Here is a 24281-nt window from a genome sequence, read left to right as displayed (position 1 = left end):
CCCTTATTGATGGGGGCCTTCTTTTTTCCCTGATGAATTTGCCTAAAGGTTTATCAATTTTATCTTTTCAAAGTACCAGCTCTTGGTTTTATTTACCTTTTCTACCTTTTTATTTTTATTTTTTTTCTGATTTTTACAATTTCTTTCCTTCTGCTAACTTTGGATTTGCTTGTTCTTATTTTTCTAGTTACTTTAGATGTAATGTTAGATTGCTTATTTGAGATTTGTCTTGCTTCCTGAAGTAGGTGTGTATCACTATAAAAACTGCTTTTACTGCAGCCCATAGATTTTGGATTTTTTGTTCGTTTGTTTTCATTTTTCTGTAGGTATTTTTTATATTTCTTCTCTGATTTAGTCATTGATCCATTGGTTGTTCAGCAGCATATTGTTTAGCCTTCATGTGTTTGTGTTTTTTGCAGGGTTTTTTTTCTTATAGCTGATTTCTAGTTTCATAGTATTATGGTCAAAAAAGATGCCTAGTATGATTTCAATTTTCTTAAATTTGCCAAGGCTTGTTTTGTTCCCTACCATGTGCTATATTCTGGAGAATGTTCTATGTGCACTTGAAAAGAATATGTATTCTGCTGCTTTAAATCCACTTGGTCTAATGTATTATTTAAGGCCTGTGCTCCTTTATTTTCTGTCCGGATGATCTGTCCATTGGTGTAAGTGGGGTGTTAAAGTCCCCTACTATTATGTTACTGTTGAGTACTTCTTTTATGGCTGTTTTAGTTTTAGTATTTGCCTCATATATTAAAGTGCTCCTATACTAGGTGCATATATATTTACAATTGTTATATCTTCTTAGATTGACTCCTTGATCATTATGTGGTATTTTCTGCCTCTTGTAATGATTTTATTTTAAAGTCTATTCTGTCTAATATGTGTTGCTACTTTGGCTTCTTTTGATTTCATTTGTGTGGAATACCTTTTTCCATCCCCTCACTTTCAGTCTGTGTCTCTAGATCTGAAGTGATTTTCTTGCAGGCAGCAAATATATGGGTCTTGTTTTTGTGTCCATTCAGCCTGTCTGTGTCTTTTGGTTGGAGTATTTAGTCCATTTACATTTAAGATAATTATCAACATGTATGTTCTTATTGCCATTTTGTTAATCGTTTGGATTTGTTTTGTAGGTCTTTTTCCCCCTTTCTTTTGTTTTCTTGTGATTTGATGCCTGTCTTTAGTGTTATGCTTGGATTCCTTTTTCTTTTCTGTGTGTGTATCTATTACAGATTTTCTTTTGCAGTTACCATGAGGTTTTTGTATAGCTATACAATCATATATACACATACATGATTGTTTTTAAGTTGCCTTATGTACAGGTTGCCAGCTGCTGGTGGGCAAAGCCAGGTCATGAAGCAGCTGGCTACATACCCTGGGGCCCCAGGGCTAGTGCTGGCCCACTGGTAGGTAGAGCCAGGTGCTGTGTGGGTGGTTCCAGGACCAGGGGTCCTAGATCTAGTGTTGGTCTGCTGGTGGATGGGGTCAGTTCCTGACATGCCTTTCTGCTGGATCTAGGGTGTCCCAAACTTAATGTTGGCCCACTGGTGGATGGGGCTGTATCCCGGGGCAGCTGGCTTAGAAGTAGATGGAGCCAGCTCCTGACATGCCTTTCTGCTGGATCCAGTGCGTCCCAAAGTTAATGTTGACCCACTGGTAAGTGGGTCAACTATATCTGGGGCAGCAGTCTTGGTGGTCCAAGGTGTCTCAGTGCTGGTGTTAGCCTGCTGATGGGCAGGGACAATGCCCAGGGGAATCCTAGAGCTAGTGCCTGCCCACCAGTAGGCAGAGCCAGGTTCTCAAGGTCTCTGGCTGCAGGGCCCTGGGGGTCCCAGAGCTGGTGTGAGCCCATTGTTGGGCAGTTCCTGACATAGCTGGCTGCAGGGTGTGGGGTGTCCTGTAGCTTGTGTCAGCCCACTGGGGCATGCTGTCAGATCCCAGGACAGCTGGCTGAGGGGTGCAAGATGTCTCAGAGCCAGTGGCGGCCTGCTGGTGAGTTGAGTAGATCCAAGCACTAATAAGTTAGAGGAAGGATCCCATAAAGGCACTTGCCAGTACCAGGGTTCTCACGGTAGAATGATCTCCCCCAAATAGCTTCCACCAGTGTCTGTGTCCCCAGCATGAGCTCCTGTTGCCTCCTGACTCTCTGGGAGGCTCTCCAAGATCAGAAAATGGGTCTAATCCAGGATCCTTTTAAATTTCTGCTCTGCTCTGGATCCCAGAATGTGTAAGATTTTGTGAGCATCCTTTAAAAGTGTAGTCTCTATTTCACACTGCCCTCTGGCTCTCCAAAAGAAAGCTCTGCGTGCCTTCAAAGCCAAACGTTCTGGGGGCTTATCTTCCTGGTGCAGGAACCCTGGGCTGGTAAGCCCAGTGTGGGGCTTGGACCCCTCAGTCCCCAGAAACAACCTCTGCAATTGTAATTACCCTTCATTAGTGGGTCACCCACCTAGGGGTATGGGTCTTGACTATCCCATGTCTCCACCCCTCCTACCCATCTCGTTGTGGTTCTTTCTTTATACCTTTAGTTGCAAAAGATCTTTTCAGCCAGTCTTTTAGTCTTTCTCACTGATAGTTGCTCTATAAGTAACTGTAATTTTGTTGTGCCTGTTAGAGGAGGTGAGTTCAGGGTCTTCCTAATCTGTCATCTTTGCCACCCTTCACTTCCCAAACTCGTAGTGTTTCTATTCCAAGGATGTAGGCGCTGTTAGGACTGGGGGCACAGACCTGAGTCTGTCCTCCTGGCTGTCACTGCCCACTGGGGACAACAGGCAAAGAAACAAATAATTTCTACATAGTGAGATCATTGCTCTATTAGAAGAGTAAAGGTGAGAGGGGTGAGGGAGAGCTGAGAGAATTAGGGACCGTGTTGGAGAAGAAACAGGGGACGGTCAAAGATACCTCACCTAGGAGAATACCCTTATGATAGGTGCTGTATGGTGAGTAGAAGCTTCCTAGGCAAGGAAAGGCATTTTAGCCATAAAGGACATTATGTACAAGTAATAATAATAGCTAATATCAATTAATCACTCATTACGTATTAGACATGATGCTGGGCACTGTACTTGCTATATCTCATTCAGTCCCCACAACAACACCATGTGATAGATAGGTACTATAATCATTTTTATAGATGATAAAACTGAAGCTCAAAGAAGGCAATTAACTTGCTCAAAGTCACACAACTGTTAAATAGTAGGACCATGATTCCTACACTGGTCTACTTTCTCAAAAGCCTGTGTTTTCACCACCACTATGTTACCATCTGGAATTGAGTTAATAAAAGAAGGGTAATGTTTTCTTAATAATTTCTCTGATTTTTTCCTAACTGTGATTAATGGTTATCAGCTCTTCCTCTAGCCTTTTCTGACATCAGCGTAGGGGGGAGTTCCATGTCTTGGGCCACATGGACTCATGTGACAATGAGATGGGGCAAGATAAGATGTGCCCAGAGTTAGTTTACATTTGGAAGTTTCTAGGACCTTGTGAAATTTTCAATATTTTTTGTTTTGTCTTGAAGAAAACCCAGACAAATCAGAAAGCATTTCCTATCCAATGGCCCCACCATTCTAATAAAAAAAGAGGAAGACCCATTTAGTGAATTCCGTCTAAGTTGACTTGGTGCCCTGTTGGCCAGAGGCCACAGCTTCAGTTTGGAGTGTTTTGTTCTGCTGTTTTTGAAGACTGGGTCAGCAAAATACACCCCAAGATTGTTTGTCTGTTTGTCCCTGTTGCCTCATGACTTCCAGACAAGATTTGCCAAAACTCACTCTCCCACCAGCATTCTCAAAGAAGTGCTCTTTGGGGGTGAGATGGGAGACAGAATGAAGAAAGGCTCAAAATGCATGAAGGCTTTTTCAAACATTCCTTGCACAGACAGCATGGTTGTGTACAAGAGCAGGACTGAGAATCATGAGTCCTGGGATCTGGCCTTGGCTGTTTCTCTCACTTGCTTTGTGATGTGTTCAGGTTCCTCCACCTCTTTGGACTTGTTTCCTTGTGTGTGAAAGAGTGGGATCAATTACTCATTCAACAAACATGAACAAAGGGCCTTCCACATACAGGTACCATGCTGAGGGTTGCGGATACTGAGACGTGAGATGCGGTCCCAAGTTCAGGAGAGCTTTCAGGTCAGGGTTGGGAGCAACTAGCAAAGGGGGCAGGGAGGAGGGAGGGGAAGCTTTCCTCCCTAGTTGGAGAGGCAAGTGGAAATAGGGATGAAATTTGGGAAGTACTTTAAAAGGCAAGTAGAGCTTGCTAGAGCCAGAGATTATGGAAAGGCATTCTAGTGGAGCCCAGGCTCTGAGACTGGAAACAGCAAGGCTGCCTCTGAAACAGAGGCACTAGAAAAGGGGTGGGTGGGTATAGTTAAGGGTCTGGGCACACTGCCTGACTTCAGGTCCTGGCTCTTCCACTTGCTGGCTACGTGGCCTTCAGCAAAGTATTTCACCTCTTTCTAATTTCCTCATCAGACAACTGCAGATAATAATTATATTTACCTGATAGTGTTCCATAAGTATTATATAAGTCAATGCACATAAGATGCTAAGAACAATGACTGGCACCTGCTATACACTCAGTGCATGATAATGATCAATACTGCTATTTTTATTAGTTGAGGCTAGAGACTACCTGGGCCTCCCTCATGGCTCAGACAGTAATGAGTCTGCCTGCAATGCAGGAGATCTGGGTTCGACCCCTGGGTCAGGAAGATCCCCTGGAGAAGCGAATGGCAACCCACTCCGGTACTCTTGCTTGGAGAATTTCATGGACAGAGAGGGGCCTGTCAGGCTACAGTCCATGGGGTTGCAAAGAGTTGGACACGACTGAGTAACTAACACTTTCAGAGACTAACTAGAGTTGAGGCTAAGGGAAGAGACTAAAATATATGCTAGGGGACTTCCCTGGTGTTCAGTGGCTAAGACTCCATGCTCCCAATGCAGGGGATCTAGGTTTGATCCCTGATCAGGGAACTAGATCCCACATGCCATAGCTAAAAGATCCCACCTGCTGCAACGAAGATCACAGACCCCACATGCTACAATGAAGACCTGGCACAGCCAAATACACAAATATTTTTTTTAAAAGATAACACGACTTCTTTAAAAACAAATAAATAAAATATATGCTGGGACCAGACTGTGAAGAGTTTTGTGTGTTCAGTTCAGTCGCTCAGTCATGTCCAACTCTTTGCGACCCCATGAACTGCAGCACGCCAGGCCTCCCTGTCCATCACCAACTCCCGAGTTTACTGTGTTATATTGATTCAATTTAATCACCAAGTGTTTCCTGTATATCTGGCTCTGGGGCTTCAGTGTTAAATCAGAGATATATCCCACGTCTAAGTCCTTGCCACAGGGAAAGGCTGCCAGGCAGTGTTGAGGGAGGGAAGCAGCAGATGTTGAATGTAATAGAAGCAATCCATGCTGGTATGTGCCTTTCATCAGCACCAGCCACTACATAACAGAAAAGGGGCCTGCCCTGATGGAACCTGCATTCAAATGTGGAAAGATACCCTATCTTATAATTCCAATGACATAGCTATGACCAGACACAGGCAGTGAACAAGACTTTCCCTAGGGTTCAGGGGACAGCAAAATGGAAATAAACATTAAGAACAACATGAGCTAGATCACCTTAGAAAGTTAGGTCCCCTCCTCTTCAGCTAGGAACACCCTATGGAAGACCTCCCTCTGTGTATCAGAGGCCATTTTTCTCCCCACCCAGAGATCCTATTCAGCCTATACAGACTGCTCTGATTCCCAGCTCCCTGAAAGAAACTCAGACAGACAGCTGGTCTTCAGCTTGCCTATTTCAAGCATATCTTTCACACTGATTTCCTCTCTTATACTTAACTGTCCTCTACAATTTTCACAAAGAATCATCACCCCCTTTAAGGAGAGATTTACCTACCCACAAGAACATAACCATACTCTCTTGCTTCAGGGATATCCAGTCCCTTAGGAAAACAGATGATAAACTGATTGTCGCAGAGGCTGCTGGTTGTCCCTTAGTATCCATTTTTCCTACTACTTTCTGTAATAGGAACTCATAAATCTGTCCACTCAGAAGAAAGACCATATTTCCCAGCCTCCCTTATAGCTAGGTATGGCCCTATGACTAAAATCTGACCAACAGGATATGAGGAGAAGTGGTGCAGGTAACTTCTGGGACATGTCTCTACAGTGAGGGAGTGTGCCCTTCTTTGTCCCTTCCTTCTTTATACTGGCTGGAATGTCAGACACATGGCAGGAGCAGCCATCATGAACGATGCTGTGACAGCCACATGCTGAGGATGGTGCAGCCACAACAAGGAAGGAGCCTGGAGCACTATATCAGCCCAGGATTGACAACCTCTACAATTTTGTGAGAGAGATTGTCATTATTTGAGCTACGCTTTGTTTATTCTCACTTATAGCCAACTTAAAACAAATACCTTCACCCGACTGGAAAAGGTCAGTTTTCGTTCCAATCCCAAAGAAAGGCAATGCCAAAGAATGCTCAAACTACCGCACAATTGCACTCATCTCACATGCTAGTAAAGTAATGCTCAAAATTCTCCAAGCCAGGCTTCAGCAATACGTGAACCGTGAACTTCCAGATGTTCAAGCTGGTTTTAGAAAAGGCAGAGGAACCAGAGATCAAATTGCCAATATCCGCTGGAACATCGAAAAAGCAAGAGAGTTCCAGAAAAACATCTATTTCTGCTTTATTGACTATGCCAAAGCCTTTGACTGTGTGGATCACAATAAACTGTGGAAAATTCTGAAAGAGATGGGAATACCAGACCATCTGACCTGTCTCTTGAGAAACCTGTATGTCAGGAAGCAACAGTTAGAACTGGACATGGAACAACAGACTGGTTCCAAATAGGAAAAGGAATACGTCAAGGCTGTATATTGTCACCCTGCTTATTTAACTTATATGCAGACTACATCATGAGAAATGCTGGGCTGGAAGAAACACAAGCTGGAATCAAGATTGCCAGGAGAAATATCAATAACCTCAGATATGCAGATGACACCACCCTTATGGCAGAAAGTGAAGAAGAACTAAAGTGCCTCTTGATGAAGATGAAAGAGGAGAATGAAAAAGTTGGCTTAAAGCTCAACGTTCAGAAAACTAAGATCATGGCATCTGGTCCCATCACTTCATGGGAAATAGATGGGGAAACAGTGTCAGACTTTATTTTTTTGGGCTCCAGAATCACTGCTGATGGTGACTGCAGCCATGAAATTAAAAGATGCTTACTCCTTGGAAGGAAGGTTATGGCCAACCTAGATACCATATTTAAAAGCAGAGACATTACTTTGCCAACAAAAGTCCGTCTAGTCAAGGCTATGGTTTTTCCAGTGGTCATGTATGGATGTGAAAGTTGGATGGTGAAGAAAGCTGAGCGCCGAAGAATTGATGCTTTTGAACTGTGGTGTTGGAGAAGACTCTTGAGAGTCCCTTGGACTGCAAGGAGATCCAATCAATCCATCCTAAAGGAGATCAATCCTGGGTGTTCATTGGAAGGTCTGATGTTGAAGCTGAAACTCCAATACTTTGGCGACCTCATGCGAAGGGTTGACTCATTGAAAAAGACCCTGATGCTGGGTAGGATTGGGGGCGGGAGGAGAAGAGGACAACAGAGGATGAGATGGTTGGATGGCATCACCGACTCGATGGACACGGGTTTGGGTGGACTCTGGGAGTTGGTGATGGACAAAGAGGCCTGGCGTGCTGCAATTCATGGGGTCGCAAAGAGTCGGACATGACTGAGCGACTGAACTGAACTGAACCCATAAAAGAGAAACACATATAAGAACAGGGGTTGTTTCATGACACCAAGCCAAGCTATGTGTCAAGATCCCTCTTCTGAAATTGGTCTTACTGCCCCTGAGCCTGGGGTCCAGTGAGCCTGTGAGGAGCTCTGACGTTCCAGCTTTCTGCTTGCCCCTGAGGTGACTCAGTTCTCCTGTACATGTGTGTGTATGTTAGGCGCTCAGTCATGTCCGACTCTTTGCAACCCCACAAACTGTAGCCCGCCATGCTCCTCTGTCCATGGAATTCTCCAGGCAAGAATAATGAAGTGGGAAGCCCTCAGATCTCCTGCCAGGGGCCAAAACTCTGTCTTAAACCCAAGCTTCTTTGCACAGGTTCAGAAAACTATATGGCTCTGCCAGTCCCTCTATCTACACTCTGGCCCCTGGACACATCTACCCAGTTGCAGGTTTATGTCTGCTTCATAGGGACAACTGCCCTGGAACAAAGATGTTCCTGCTATGTTATGGGCCTTGCAGGTAAGGTATTTTCAGTAGGAACTGGGGAAGTTCTCTGATGGATCTTAATGAAGCAGTACCTAAAGTCCAAGCTCTTTTGGCAAATCTGGCATTTGGCAGTTACAGCCTCTGTTGTCTGCACCTTCCCAAGAAGTAAACAGGTGAATAAGTGGAAATCCCAGATTGGTCCTCAGCTGTCCCCTAGCTTACATTCAGAATTTATTTAATCATTATGTTTATATGATAGAGGAAGATTCCTACTCTTCCCATGATGTCTAGTGCAACCTGGATCCATCTGGGAACTCTCAGTGTTTATGAACTTCACAGGAAAGGGTACAAGATGTCAAAGCTCATGGGAGAAGATGCAATAAAAATTGTCACCAAAGAGGCTGCAGCAGGAGGGCATTAGCAAGCTCTCGGCTTCATTGTTCTTATACAGTACGTGTAATGAGATGTGGGTTGTCAAAGCAATGATGGGCTGGAAGTTGGACAATGGGAGAAGACTGTGTCACGTTGCAATGAAAGATGAGATATTTGAGACATAGACGGTTTGATCAGAATATATGCCACTGAGCTCACTGTGAGGATTTCCAGGATTTATTCCTATGATGTCACTACCCCCTGCAAAGACTCCTACAACTGTGCCCAGCCACATGCTTCAGTTTGGATTCCTTATGCCAGTGACACTATAGAGTCCATTCAATCTACACTCTGGCCCCTGGACCCATCTATCCAGTTGTAAAACCACTGGGCAATTTCCAAAGCAGGTCCCCTGTCTGTACCTCACTCTCCTCTCCATGTTGACCTACCACTGAGGCCTCCAAGTGTCTCTGGGTCAGGCCCAGGAAGCTATAAGAGAGCCTTTACATGTGAACTTCACTCATTCTCTTTATTCATGCCAATGTATGAAATCTTCCCAAATCTTTAAGATCAAATTCAAATGGCTCCTCCTCCAGGAAGCTTTCTTTAGTCCCCCCCCCACACAAGCTCCTATTGTTATTATTAATAACAAAAACAATAATAATATTTCATTAAGCCCTTACAAAGAGCCAGGCACCATGCTGTTATATACAAACATAATCAGTTGAATCCTCACAACGTCCTATTGAGATAAGTGTTATCTCTATTCTATAGATGAAAAACTGAGGCTGAGAGGGCTGAAGTCCTATGCACAAGGTCAGAGAACTGGTAAGTGCAGAATCGGGATTTGAGCCTAGGAGTGGTCACTAACCACTGCACCACACTGTCCCATGAAAGTAAGCACATACTTCTTGGAACTGCCCTGGCTCTTCACTTGGTCTCCACTAGGGTGAGATAATGTCCTGATCCACTTTGGCTCTAGCAGCCTAGGGTTCTGGGATCATTAGAGGGCATGGCAAAGGGGACACAAGGCCTTCTTGATGGCAATCTAAGAAGCACCGCCAGGACCTCTGTTGTGGGGTTCTTTTCTAAAAGAGTGTCCTCCCCCACTCAGCCCTTCATGAAGGGTGCAGCTTTAGAATTCCTGGACTCAGCTTCTAAGTATTGATTGTTTGCAGGAGCAAGTCAGCAATTTGTGGTTTCCCGACAATGGCTCTGTGTTCTGTTATAGAACTGGGCTTGTTTGCACTCCATCATCAGGCAGGACACAAGCCCGGGTCTGGCCTACCCTTTTGCTTGGTGACCTGGAGCTATTCTGTGGTCAGGTCATTTGCCCCAACCCTTCAGAGTGGAGAACACAGGACAGGGCAGAAGGCCTAGCTCTATTATCACAAAGATAAAACAAAACTGGACTTCTTGCCCGGAGAAGGAATCGTTATGATGCCTATTCTTTTAAATGTGCATTTTGGTACTTCAAGGGGAAAAAAAAAAAGTGAGTTTAAATCCAGGGTGATAGTGTTGATAATAGGGTAGGGAAACAACTATCCTTATATACTATCAGTGGAGTGTAAACTAATGTGATCTCTTTGAAGGACAAGTTGGTGATATTTATTGACATTTTAAATGTACAAATCCTTTAATGCAGCACTCCTACTTCTAGAAATCTATCTTATAGACATTCTTGTACATTATGCAAAGATATATGTACAAGATGTTTACTCTTGTATATATAATAGCAAAAATGTTAGTAATCTAAATCTAAATGACTGTCAGCTTGACACTTACTAGATAAATTTTGTTAAAATACACAATGGAACATGTTGCAGTCATTTTAAAAAGGAAGTGGATTTGTATGTGCCTAAATGAAACATTCTCTGAGATGTACTATTAAGATAGGAAGATTCTGGGGGCAAAATGGGGGAAGCTGGATGTGAAAAAAGGTGTGTGTGGAAACCTTCCTACGCTATTGGTGGAAATGTAAGTTAGTGCAGCCACTATGGAGAACAGTATGGAAGTTCCTTAAAAAACCAAAAATAGAGCTACCATAAGATCCAGCATCCCACTCTGGGGCATATATCTGGAGAAAACCATAACTCAAAAAGATATATTGCACCCTAATTTTCATAGCAGCATATTTACAATAGCCAAGGAATGGAAGCAACCTAAGTGTCCACTGACAGATGAATGGATAAAGATGATGTCGTACATATACACAATGGAATACTACTCAGTTATAAAAAAGAATGAACTAGGACTTCCCTACTGGCATAGCGGATAAAAATCTGCCTGTCACTGCAGGGAACACGGGTTCAGTTCCTGGTCTGGCAGGATTCCACACGCTACAGAGAAACTGGGCCTGTGTGCCACAACTGCTCAGCCTGTATTCTAGAGTCCGTGAGCCACAACTACTGAGCCTAGGTGCTGCAACTACTGAAACCCATGAGCCTGGAGCCTGTGCTCTGTAACAAGAAAAACCACTGCAACTACAGAAAGCCTGCACACCACAACAAAGAATAGAACATGCTCACCGCCACTAGAGAAAGCCTGCAGGCAGCAACAAAGACCCAGTGCAACCAAAAATAAATAAATAATTTTTTTTTTTTTAACGAATGAAATAATGCCATTTGCAGCAACATGGATGGACCTGGAGATTATCATACGAAGTGAAGTACGTCAGAGAAAGACAAAGACAAATAACACTTACCTGCAGAATCTAAAAAAATGATACAAATGAACTTACTTACAAAACAGAAATAGACTCATATTCATAGAAAACAAAACTATGATTACCAAAGGGGGAAGGGGAGGGGGGGAGGGATAAGTTAGGAGTTTGGGTTTAACAGATACACACTACTATATATAAAATAGAAAACAAGGACCTATTACATATCGCTATATACAGTATCTTATAATAATCTATAATAGAAAAGAATCTGAAAAAGAATGTATCTATATAATGTGCTAAGTTGTGTTAAGGCACCCGACTCTTTGCAACCCTATGGGCCGTAGCCTGCCAGGTTCCTCTGTCCATGGGATTCTCAAGGCAAGAATATAGGAGTGGGTTGCCATGTCCTCCTCCAGAGGATCTTTCCAATTCAGGGATCGAACTCAGGTCTTTTATGTCTCTTGCATCGGCAGGTGAGTTCTTTACCACTAGTGCCACCTATAATATCTATATCTATCGATCTATCTATATACATATACATACATACATATATATATATAACTGATTCACTTTGCTGTATACCTGAAACACTGCAAATCAATTATATTTCAATTTAAAAAATTTAAAAATTTAACATTAAAAAAACTTTAAGGACTTCCCTGTGGTCCAATGGCTAAGACTCCACACTCCCAAAGCAGGGAGTCCAGGTTCAATCTCTGGTCAGGAAACTAGATCCCACATGTAGCAATTAAGATCTGGTGCAGCCAAATAAATAAAATAAAAAGAGTCGTGTCCGACTCTTTGTGACCCAATAGAATTCTCCAGGCCAGAATACTGACGTGGGTAGCTTTTCCCTTTTCCAGGGGATCTTCCCAACCCAGGGATTGAACCCAGGTCTCCCACATTGCAGACGGATTCTTTACCAGCTGAGCCACAAGGAAAGCCCAAAAATACTAGAGTGGGTAGCCTATCCCTTCTCCAGCAGATCTTCCTGACCCAGGAATTTAACCAGGATCTCCTGCATTGCAGGCAGATTCTTTACCAACCAAGCTATCAGGGAAGCCTAAATAAATATTTTTAAATAAAAAATGTTATTTAAGATATATAGAAACATTTTTAAAGGGATATATATGCATATATGTATATATATATATATATATATATATATGTATACTTATAACACAGAATTCTGGAAAGATGGTAGAAAACCGTCAACAATGGTTACTTCTGAGCAAAGGGCCTGAGATTCTGGAGTAGGTGACAAACTTTTCAGTGACTACCAGTTTGAACTGGTTTGATTCCCCTCGCCTTTTATTACTTTTATTTTAAAAGTATTCAGGAAAGAAAAATATATATATTTATCCAAACCAAACCCTAATGTTCTAAACTCTTGCAAATGCTTCATTTTTTTCCCCATATACTGGGCTGCTACTGTGTCTAGCAGTATGCTCTGAGCTTTATTTAAAGTTCTGCTTTACATATATTTTCATGTTTGAGGTAAGTATCAGTATCTCAGTTTTTCTGGCTGAGAAAACAAAAGGTTTAAAGAAATTACATAACTTCTTGTGATGGTTAATTTTATGTTTCAACTTAGCTATACTATAGTACCCAGTTTTCTAATTAAACACGAATCAAATCTGTGTTGCTGTCAAGGTATTTTGCACAGTCAGTTGGCTTTTAAATAAAGGAGATTATACTCAATAATCTGGATAGACCTCACCCAATCAGTTAAAAAGACCTCATGAACAAAAATGAGGTTTCCTAAAAGGGGAAGAAATTCACATATTTGCTACTTCAGCTCCTACCTGACAGTTTCCGCCTGCTGGTCTCCCTGCAGATTCCACACTTGTCTAGCCAGCCCCCACAATCCCAAAAGTCAATTTGTTGCAATCAATCCCCCTTCCCACCTCCCTCTCCATATATAGATATAGATATACAGCTCATGGCCCTGATTCTTTCCCTTGTGCTGCCAGTGTAAGGTATTTTAAAATATTTTATTTCTGCTTTGGTTTTGTTAAATGTCTGACATCAAAGTAAAGCATTTTGTCACTGCTGACTCAGGATGGATTTATACAGCTGATCTAGTAGTAGTTTTTTTTGCCTAGGATTAGATAGTGTTTCAGTGATATGTTTCCTTTGTGAACCAGGAAACTGGTCATGGTCAGAATAAGATTTCTCCAATAAAAATATTTGTTGCCCCTCCCAAAAAATTATAAATATGATTACATATATATAACACACATACACATACTTTTTTTTTCTTCTAAAGATTTTCTTTCTCTGGTACAATCCTGAATGATATGACTCCCTGATATCACAGGCCTAATAATTGATACAGACAGGGTTCAAATAGAGATCCATCTGACTTTGAGCATTTGAATTCAGAGTGAGCTTGACAGAACGCAAATAGGTTCATGTCATAGCCTATGTGAATACTTTCATTGAATCTATCATCTACAGGAATAAAAATTCCTAGCAGGACTATGTTTGTTAAATCTTTTTTGTTTGCAAGTAAAAGAAGATGCAACTCAAACTGGCTTAAAAAAATTTAAGGCAGGAGGAGTGTGTGGACTTATACCTCAATGTACTAGAAAAGTTAAGAAAAGTTCTAGTTTCACCAGGAATAGTTTCTCTCCCTCCATCTCTCAGCTTTGCTGTCCTTTTTTCTTTTTTTTTAAACTGTAATCCCTTTCTTAGTCATGCTGTCCCTTCATGGTAGCAAGATGGCTGCTGCAGTTCCAGCCTGCACACTCCTAGCTCCAGTCCTAGGGAAGAAAACTCATTTCTTCCATATCTCAACTGTACATTGTAGGAAAAAAATGAGCATTGGGGCCTCTGGTTGGTCTGATGTGGACGTGTGTCACTGTTAGCAGTGATGTTCCAAGCATTAGTTGGTGGTAGTTTAGTCGCTAAGTAGTATCCAACTCTTGTGATCCCATGGACTGTAGCCACCAGGCTCCTCAGTCCATGGGATTCTCCAGGCAAGAATACTGAAGTGGGTTGTCATTTCTTTCTCCAAGCATCAGTTTGTCTGGGTCTAAACTGTGTGTAGGGATAGGGCCTGCCTACTCAACCAACATGGACTGAGAATAAGGTACAGTAGATCCCTGAATGGAAATTGGGGGTTGTTATTGGAAGTAGGTGAATGAACACTAAGCAATCCAAAATGGCCATTTCAGTGATATCCAAGGCCAGACTCACCTGGCCCCTACCCAATGCCTCCTCCTACCCCAAACAACCTACACTTCCGTTTTACCCAGACACTTGCCATTCCTTGAACATACCCCAAACTCTCCTTCCTCTATGCCTTCTGCTTAGAATGCTATTTCCTTGCCATCTTCCATCCTGAAAAAGGTAACTGTTTCTTTAAGATTATCTCAAACAATAACTTCTCCGGAAAACCTTAGTGTATGCTTCCAACCAAATTAGTCTCCCCCTCTTCTTTGTTTTTATAGAGATAATTTTATTTCTATACAGAAGGGTTTAGTATATTCATTTTGATATTATGGTGATTTAAACACCTGATTAGGGTCTCCTAGTCTGTGAGTTCCTGGAGGGCAGAGACTATAAATCAATCACCTTCATAACCACATGATACTATAATAACATCTTGCATATATTTATTTGTTTGAGCAAATGTTTATCAGGCATCTGTTTTGTGGCAGGTTCTATGCTGGGTATTGGAGGAAGCACTATTTAAAAACACAACTGCTACTTCCCTGGTGGTGCAGTTGATAGGAATCTGCCTGCCAAAGCAGAGGACACAGGTTTGATCCCTGGTCTGGGAAGACTCCACATGCCATGGAGCACCTAAGCCTGTGTGCCACATCTGTTGAGCCCATGCTCTAGAGCCAGCAAGCTGCAACTTCGCAACCCACGTGCTGTAATTATTGAATCCTGTGTGCCTAGAGCCTGTACTCTGTAACAAGAGAGGTGAAGTGAAAGTAGCTCAGTCGTGTCCCACTCTTTGAGACCCCAAGGACTGTAGCCTGCCAGGCTCCTCTGTCCATGGAATTCTCCAGGCCAGAATGGAGTGAGTTACCATTTCCTTCTCCAGGGGATCTTCCCAACTCAGGTATCGAACCCAGTTCTCCCACATTGCAGGTGGATTCTTTACTGTCTGAGCCACCAGGGAAGCCACTGCTATTACAAGCCTGTGCACTGAAACTAAAGAGTAATCCCCACTTTCAGCAGCTAGAGAAAACCTGCGCACAGCAGCGAAGACCCAGCACAGCCAAAAATTAACAAATTAAAAAAACACACACACACAACTGGCCCACATATGCTTCTGCCACAAATGGAATGGAAAAATCCCTTCAGGAGCCACTAAGCTAGGCAACAGATCCAGAATTTGAACACAGTCTGACACTGGAGTGTACAGTCTTCACCACTGTGCAATACCATCCTCCAATGGTTAGGGCACAGGGAATGGAATCCCACAGGCTGGATTCAATTCCAGACTCTACCAATTCCTAGAATATGACCTTGAATAAGTTGTCACAGGTTTCTAAAACTATAATGTCCCTCCCATCTATAAAGCAGACATACTATTTGGGCTTCCCGGGTAGCTCGGTGGTAAAGAATCCGCCTGCCAAGCAGGAGACACAAGAGATGCGGGTTCAACCCGTAGGTCAGGAAGATCCCCTGGAGAAGGAAATGGCAACCCACTCCAGTATTCTTGCATGAGACATGACATGGATAAAGGAGCTTGGTGGGCTACAGCCCTGGGGGTTGCAAAGAGCCGGACATGACTGAGCACTCATGTACGCGTAAGACTGTTGTGAGAATTAAATGAGTTAATTCATATAAAGCATTTAGCACTGCCTGGCACAGAGTCAGTGCTAGGTAAATGTTTCTATTATTACATTTTCCAGAAAAGTTGAGCCCCTTGGGTATAATTTGGAAGGAAAATGCTAAATAGAGATAGGATAAAATAAGAATTCAATATTGGTGAAGGAAGAAGAGAGAAGAGGGAGTGGGGAATTAAGTCACAGAGCAATCGAAGGGGATTCTGAGGGAAAAAGTCAGTCAGTGAGAAATTCTGAGTGATGGAGTTGACCAAATAATAGCAACAACAACACTAGCACTTACCACGTGCCACACAATTCTAGGTATTTTCCATATAATAACTCAATTCTCAAGATAATACTGTGAGGTACACACTATACTTTTCCTCATTTTATAGATAAAGAAATGGAGTCACGGATTAAACCATTTGCCCAAAGTTCAACAGCTTGTGACTGGTAAAACCAAGATTTGAAGCCCCACAGTCTGATTCCCAAGTTTTTGTTCTTAATCACTGTGCTATACCATGGAAGTCAATTTGCGAGAGTCAAAAAATTTAGATTTAAGAAAATCATCCAAAATGAGGACTAAGATTTCTGCAGAAATATGTCCCGTCACAGTACTAGTTACTGAACATATGCTATGGGCCAGGAACTGCTCTTGGTATTTACACATATCATTTATTCCACACAGAAACCTTAGGAACTGTCATCCCCATTTTCAGATGATGGATTTGAAATTAAGTAATTTACTCAGGGCTACACAGCTAGTACGCAGAATGAAGACTGGAAATTAAAAAGAAGATACTGGAATTCAAATACACCTGTATCCAAAAGCTGCGCTCTTGCCCTTGTGGCAAAAATTTGCCAACAACTTAAATACCCAATGGGGCTTCCTGGGTGGCTCAGTGGTAAAGAATCTGCCTGTCAATGCAGGAGACTTGGGTTCAATCCCTAGGTAGGGAAGATCCCCTGGAGAAGGAAATGGCAACCCACTTCAGTTTTCTTGTCTGAAAAATTCCATGGACAGAGAAGCCTGGTGGGCTATAGTCTATGGGGTTCACAAAAGAGACCCCATGGACATGACTGAGCACAGCACAGTCAATATTCAATAAAAGAACAGTTCAGTAAATTTTGCTATATTCACTTTCTATTCAAATTCAGTTACTAAAAAATAGGATTTTAATAGCACAGGAAAATTTTCTCATGTTGAGTGACTATTTTACATGAACAGGTAAAACTGTGTATATATATAAGCTCAGCTAGGTTAAAATATGCACAGAAAAAAAGATTAGAAGGAAATACACCAGTTGCCTTGAGTGGTAGAACTTTTCTACATCTTTATACTTTTCTATACTTTACAGACTTTCTATAATGAGCATACAATAACTTTATAATCAGAAAATAATAAAGATTTTATAAAAACTAGGCTCCATGTTTTCTTTTTGAGAGCCCTTCTCAGTTTGGCACTAGTGGCAGAGCTACAAAAGAGGCTGAACGCACAACCTCAAGAGCCTCCTGTGTTGGGACTTCCCTAGTGGTTCAGAGGCTAAGACTCTGTACTCGCAATGCAGGGGGTCCAGGTTTGCTCCCTGGTCAGGGAACTAGATCCCACATGCCGCAGCTGAGTTTATAATACTGCAACAACAAAAAGATCCCACAAGCTGCAACAAAGATCAAAATTCCCACGTGCTGTAACTAAGACCTGCCTGCTGCTGCTAAGTTAATTTTTTATTTTTTTAAAGCCTCCTGTGTGGGTGTCAGGGTCCTAACAGACAAAGGATAGAACCTAACAGCTAAGATGGGGACGTTCTAGCTGGGAAACCTTAGAATCTTAAACTTTCAGATTCTCCAAAATTCTGTTTCAGCAGAAACAGCTCATTCTGTCTTGCCAGAAGACAGTAGTCCCTCCTTGTAGGGAGAGGCTACAAAAACCCTGCAGCAGGTGCTTGTCTGCTTCCTCAGTATCTGACCATATCACTCCATCTGTTGTCAGGCTAATAACCATCTCTGGGGGGAGACAACTTCCACACTGAAGGCATTGCAGACCCTGGTTGATACTGGAAGATATCAGGGAAACATATGTGGAAACGGTTGAAGGCATTAGACTTAGAAGGATGAAATACATGGCTGGATGGGGAAGAACACTTTTCAGGATCATTGGATATGGAGTGTAAGCTGATGCTGATTATACTAGGAGACCTAAAACTCCACTACAGGCCTCCGGTTAGAGTGGGGAATTAAGGAAGCCAAGTGATAAAAGGACTTCTAGCCCAAGTTCATTGCTCAAGGTGAAATGTGTTCATAGACCCACCCTGTAATTAATTCCTCAGTTTCTGAGAGTAGAGATTGGTAGAGACAGATTTGGCAGATATTAGAATTTTTGCCTTGATTTCACAGAAAGGGCCAGAGTGGAAGCCTTTGAGATTACCCGGTTAGCCCACTGCCCCATCAGTTGAGAAAGAAAATTATAAGCAACAGTGCATCTGGAAGGAATTACAAAGACTAGCACAAACAGACTTAAAGGATGCAAGAGTGCTCATCCCCATTATACCCTTATTCAAGTCACCTCACTTGCCTCTACAAAAATGCCCTTCTGGCAAATGATGGTGGACTATTATAAACTTAACCAATGTAACTTTAATTGTAGCTGCCATGCTGAATGGACTATCTTTACTGCAACTTGAAATCTGACTACTGATCTGACAAACATGTTCTTCTCAATTTCCATTGGTAAAGAAGATCTAAAGTGGTTCACCTTTATCTGGAAAGGATACTAGTCTATATTCGCTATCTTGCCCCAAGTCTATGTTAACTCTCTTGCTCTGTCACAGAGTGGTCTCATTGCAGAGAACATTGGTAGTAGTCCTCTAGAATAATGGCCTCATGCTAGTGGTGCTGGTAAGCAGGAAAAGAAAAGTACTTTAGATGCCCCAGTAAGACATAATTATTCCAGAGAATGTGAGAAAAACTCAATGTAGATTCAAGGGCTTAGCATATTAGAGAAGTTTTTAGGGGCTCAGTGACCTAGAATAGGCAGAACATTCCATCTAAGGTAAAGGACAAGTTTTTGCAGTAGCATTCCTATCATTGAGGAAGAACCACGTGCTTGGTGGGTTTTAGAGGAAGCATATAATAGACTACAATGCTACTCTGGTCCATTTACCTGATGACTTGGAAGATTGCCATTCTGTTTTGTTTTGTTTTTGCTCAAGGCAAGAGAGGATTCTGCAGCAGGTTCAGTCTGCAGTTCAAGTTACATTAACACTCAGGCATATGACCCAGAAGATCTGTGGGGCATAACGATGCTATATAGCATGTCTGAAAAACTTTACAAGGAGAGCTGCAGCTCTAGAGTTCTGGAGCAAGACCATATCTTCTATGGCACAAAACCACTCATCATTTGAAAACCAGATTCTACATGCAGCAGGGTCCTAGTGGAGAATAATTGCTTGACCTTGGAATACCACATGTGACAGGCTGAATAGCGGTCTCTCAAAAGATATCCATGCCTTAATCCCTAAAACCTGTGAATGCTACCTTAAGTGACAAAATAGAGTCTGCCATGTGATTAGTTCATGAATCTTGAGACAGGGAAATTATTCTGGATGATTCAACTAGGCCCCCAAAGCAATCATATGTATCCATACGAGAAAGGAGCAGAAGGAGACTTGGCATGCACATAAAAAGAGAAGGCAATGTGTCCTTGAAGGCAGACCCTGAAGTAATATATCCACAAATCAAGAAATGCTGGCAGGTACCAAAAAGACTGGAAGAGGCAGGGAACAAATTCTCCCCTTGAGCTTCCAGAGCAAGTGTAGCCCTAATGATACCTTGATTTCACCCAGTGATACAGATTCTGAACTTCTGGCCTCCAGAACTGTAAGACAATAAATTTCCATTGTTTTGAGCCACAGCTCTAAGTTTGTGATAATTTGTTATAGCAGCCATAGGGAATTAATTCACCAAGCCACTATAAGATAGGCACTCCCATCATGAGTGAGCATTATCAGATCCACTAAGCCATAGGATTGGAAAACCAATCCATTATAGGATAGAAATGGTGCCTTAGGTATCAGACATGAGCAGGTCCAGAAAGCACAATTACACTATGCCCAGATTCCCATGTACCCTATTTCTGTTGCACTGACACTTCTTCAGTTCATACCTATGGCGTTTGTGGGTAGAAGGGATAGGACCATATAAGCAACTGACAGAGAAAGAAAAAGCTCAAACCTACTTGAGAAATGTATTGTATCATCAGTCACTTAGTCATGTTGGACTCTTTGCGACCCCGTGGACTGTAGACCGACAGGCTCCTCTGTCCATGGGATTCTCCAGGCAAGAATAATGGAGTGGATTGCCATGCCCTTCTCCAGGGGATCTTCCTGACCCCGGGATTGAACCCGGGTCTCCTGCATTGCAGGCAGGTTCTTTTCTGTCTGAGTTACAGGGAAGCCCCTACTTGAGAAATGAGTTGGTACAATTTGTTGGTACTAGTCAAAAATGTACAACTGCTTTATGACTCAAAGGGTAGTTGTAAAGGATAGTAGTTAAGGGAACTCCTGGAGAGAGCTGTAATCAGTGCTCTCAGTTGATTACTTTGGAAGGAAAGAAAAGTGACCTGAGGTACAGTTCTACATGGTCTCCTGAGCAAAGGTGAATGGCTTGAAGTGAGGCCAGAGACTTGAAAGAAACACCACTGGAAGACTAGACTAAAGAAATCTGGGCAAGGGGCTTCCCTGGTGGCTCAGTGGTGAGGAATCTGCCTACCAATGCAGGAGACCTGGGTTTGATACCTGATCCGGGAGGAACCCACATGCTGTGGAGCAGCTTAGCCCCATGAGCACCATAACTACTGAGCCTGTGCTCTAGAGCCTGGGAGCTGCAAATACTAAGCCCACATGCCACAACTACTGAAGCCTGTGCACCCTAGAGCCCATGCTCTGCGACAAGAGAAGCCACCACAATGAGAAGCCAGCACACCGCAGCTAGAGGAAAGCCTGCTCAACAACAAACAGCTAGCCCAGCCAAAAATAAATAAATTAATTAAATTTTTTTTAATGCTTTAAAAAAAAAAAAGAAACCTGGGCAAGAAACAGGTGGATGGACATGTGGAAGTTGGTATAGAGGTCTTTGTATCCCAAGTTAATGCCATAAGAGAACAGCCACTACAGAGAAGGTGCTCAACAACCAGGAGAGAAGATGACTCGTCCTGTAGATGTCAGTCAGCCTCTCCTCAGCTACTTCAGTGCAAGCACAATACGGCCAGGAGTTGAGTGGCTATGATGACAAAGATGGTGGCTATGCATGGGCTCAACAGGATGGGCTCCCTCCTATCAAAGGTGATCTAGTTACTACCTTTGCTAAATGCCTAGAAAGTCAGTAGCAGAGCACAAGGCTGAGCTCTAATCCTTAAGGAAACCAGTTCACCTCTTGGTGACTGGTTGATTACATTGAACCTCTTCAGTCTTTTTTTTTTTCAGTAAGAATCATTTATTGTATATTTTTTAAGGTGGAGGGTTAATTGGTACGGTACATAATCTGATTCTTGAAAAATTAAACACAAATGGATAAAAATGGCAAATCAGAATGAGCATGTAAAAAGACAAAAATTAAGCATATTTGTACAGAGAGTGTTTCCTGGTATATCTATATACTAACATTCTTCTCCATCATGTCTTTAAAAATTTATGGCTTGTTTCTTTTCTACTAATAGATGATGCTTAACAAATAATGAACGAACCCCTTTAGTCTTGGAGAGAACAGTGAAATGGTGCCTAGCCTGTAATGATTTTGCCTTCTCTGCCCACAGTGCCTACACAGAACCACTATATGAGAACCCGTGCACACACAACATTGACTCAGAACAAGGGACCTACTTTCAGTGAAGAAGGTGTTGATTTTAGGACTCATTGACCCTATACCAACCAGAAGGACTGTTATCAGAACAGTGGAGCATTCAGGTAAAACTTAGTTAAGTGCCAGGTCAGGTACTTAACTAACACAGTGGTAAGGATAAGCAAGCAATTATGATAACTATGTTTCTGTCAAAGGTAAGGCAACTATAAGGGCTTTGGGGATGAAGGCCATAGTACCCCCCACCACATGAGAAATCCTGACCAGCCAAAGTGCTGGCTAAGATAAAGAAAATCTAGACTGGGTGGTAGACGACATTGGTGATGAATATCAGCTAGAGCTTTGGGACCAACTGCAGCAACAGGAATAACTTGTTTTACTAATCCTCATAGATTATTAAGTGTTTGCAGGGACTACAGCCAGCAGCCACACTGAAGAGGACTTTATGACCCACTGGACTTGGCATATGTCCAAGGCATATGAGGAAGGCATATGAAGGTGAAAGTATTAGTCACTCAATCGTGTCCGTCTCTTTGCAACCCCATGCACTATAGTCCAACAGGCTCCTCTGTCCATGGAATTCTCCAGGCCAGAATACTGGAGTGGGTAGCCGTTCTCTTCTCTCTAGGGTATCTTCCCAACCCAGGGATTGAACCTGGGTCTCCAGCATTGCAGGCAGATTCTTTTACAGTCTGAGCCACCAGAGGAAGGCATAAGTGGGCCTGAATAGTGCAGGAGGGGAGCTATCTAAAATCTCCTGTGTTTCACTTCAAGCCCTAACAGTCTCACCTCTTGTTCCAGCCAAGGTGCATAAAGTATACCTTCATGAAGATGCAACCTCACAGTGTGAGGCCTCAGGCCTCTCATTTGCAGTCTTTCAGCCTCTTTGAGCTGCCTCAAGGGATGTCTGTGGGAGTCCACTTAACTCATTTACTTGAAATCCAAATGTTCCCTGGGGCCATTCTTAACCAATGGGAGACAGAAGCTGATGGGTACTGCCCCCTTTCTTCCTCTGAGCAGACAATCCTTAAATGCATTTTATACAGCTTCTCTGAAGGTCTCATACATTGGATCCAGGAGCTGCTCTTAATGGTTTTCAACTCGACATCTTATCGTTGTATTTGTTCTCCCTATTTCATTCCGTTTCCCTTCTTCCTGCTTCCTGGGATCATCATATCAAATTAAACTATTATAATAGTCATATAAGCATTTGTTTCAGGCTGTACTTTGGGGAAAAACTAGGCTAAGACAAATGCTTTAAGGTTTTAAACTGAATTGAGAGGCTATTTTGGACTTCTGGTTTGGTGGCCGGGATTTGGAGTCAAATGTTTTCCTCCATTGTGCACTTTTCACTTTCATGCATTGGAGAAAGAAATGGCAACCCACTCCAGTGTTCTTGCCTGGAGAATCCCAGGGACAAGGGAGCCTGGTAGGCTGCCGTCTATGGGTTGCACAGAGTTGGACACGACTGAAGCGACTTAGCAGCAGTAGCAGCTCCGAGATTAAACAATGCTATTATTTATAAAAATGTCATCTACATTTTCTTCCAGTGAAATAGGGTCACCTGGTGATAATATGCAAGGTGTTTGGTTTTTTTTGTTGTTGTTCATTTTTATTTTATACTAGAGCTTCCCTTGTGGCTCAGACGGTAAAGAACCTGCCTCCACAGTTCTAATGAAGTGCATGAAACTGGAGCCTATTATACAGAGTGAAGTAAGCCAGAAAGAAAAACACCAATACAGTATACTAACACATATATATGGTATTTAGTTAATCGGTAAAGATAACCATGTATGTGAGACATCAAAAGAGACACAGATAAATAGAACAGTATTATGGACTCTATGGGAGAGGGCGAGGGCGGGATGATATGGGAGAATGGCATTGAAGCATGTAAATTATCACATGTGAAACGAATCGCCAGTCCAGGTTCGATGCATGATACAGGGTGCTCAGGGATGACCCAGAGGGATGGGATGGGGAGGCAGGTGGGAGTGGGGTTCTGGAAGGGGAGAACATGTACACCCATGGTGGATTCATGTCAATGTATGGCAAAATAAATACAATATTGTAAAGTTAAAAAATGATAAATAAACTAATTAAAAAAAAAAAAGAATCTGCCTCCAATCCAGAAGACCCAGGTTCAATCCCTGGGTCAGGAAGATCCCCTGGAGAAGGTAATGGCAATCCACTCCAGTATTCTTGCCTGGACAATCCCATGGACAGAGAAGCCTGGTGGGGTACAGCCCATGGGGTCGCATAGAGTCGCACACGACTGAGCCTGAGCGACTCACACACATAGTTGATTTACAGGCTTCCCAGGTGGCTTAGTGGGTAAAGAATCCGCCT

General features: G+C 42.6%; 2 long non-coding RNA genes across 2 annotated transcripts in view; both read right to left on the bottom strand.

Moving 5' to 3' along the window:
- The window catches only part of LOC145524739 (uncharacterized), a 54406-nt gene that overhangs the window by 20346 nt on the left and 9779 nt on the right, over positions 1-24281 (bottom strand). The gene's annotated exons all lie outside the window — the stretch shown is intronic.
- LOC145524740 (uncharacterized) lies at positions 13979-19247 on the bottom strand. The gene is made up of 2 exons (XR_014067796.1): positions 15958-19247; positions 13979-15340 (listed from the first exon to the last, which is right to left on the bottom strand). It is a non-coding gene; the product is annotated as an uncharacterized LOC145524740 (long non-coding RNA).

The sequence above is a fragment of the Giraffa tippelskirchi genome, chromosome 10, assembly GCF_054371585.1.
Source record: "Giraffa tippelskirchi isolate mGirTip1 chromosome 10, T2T-mGirTip1v1.2.pri, whole genome shotgun sequence".
NCBI lineage: Eukaryota > Metazoa > Chordata > Mammalia > Artiodactyla > Giraffidae > Giraffa > Giraffa tippelskirchi.
This window is presented reverse-complemented; position numbering and strand designations above follow the sequence as displayed.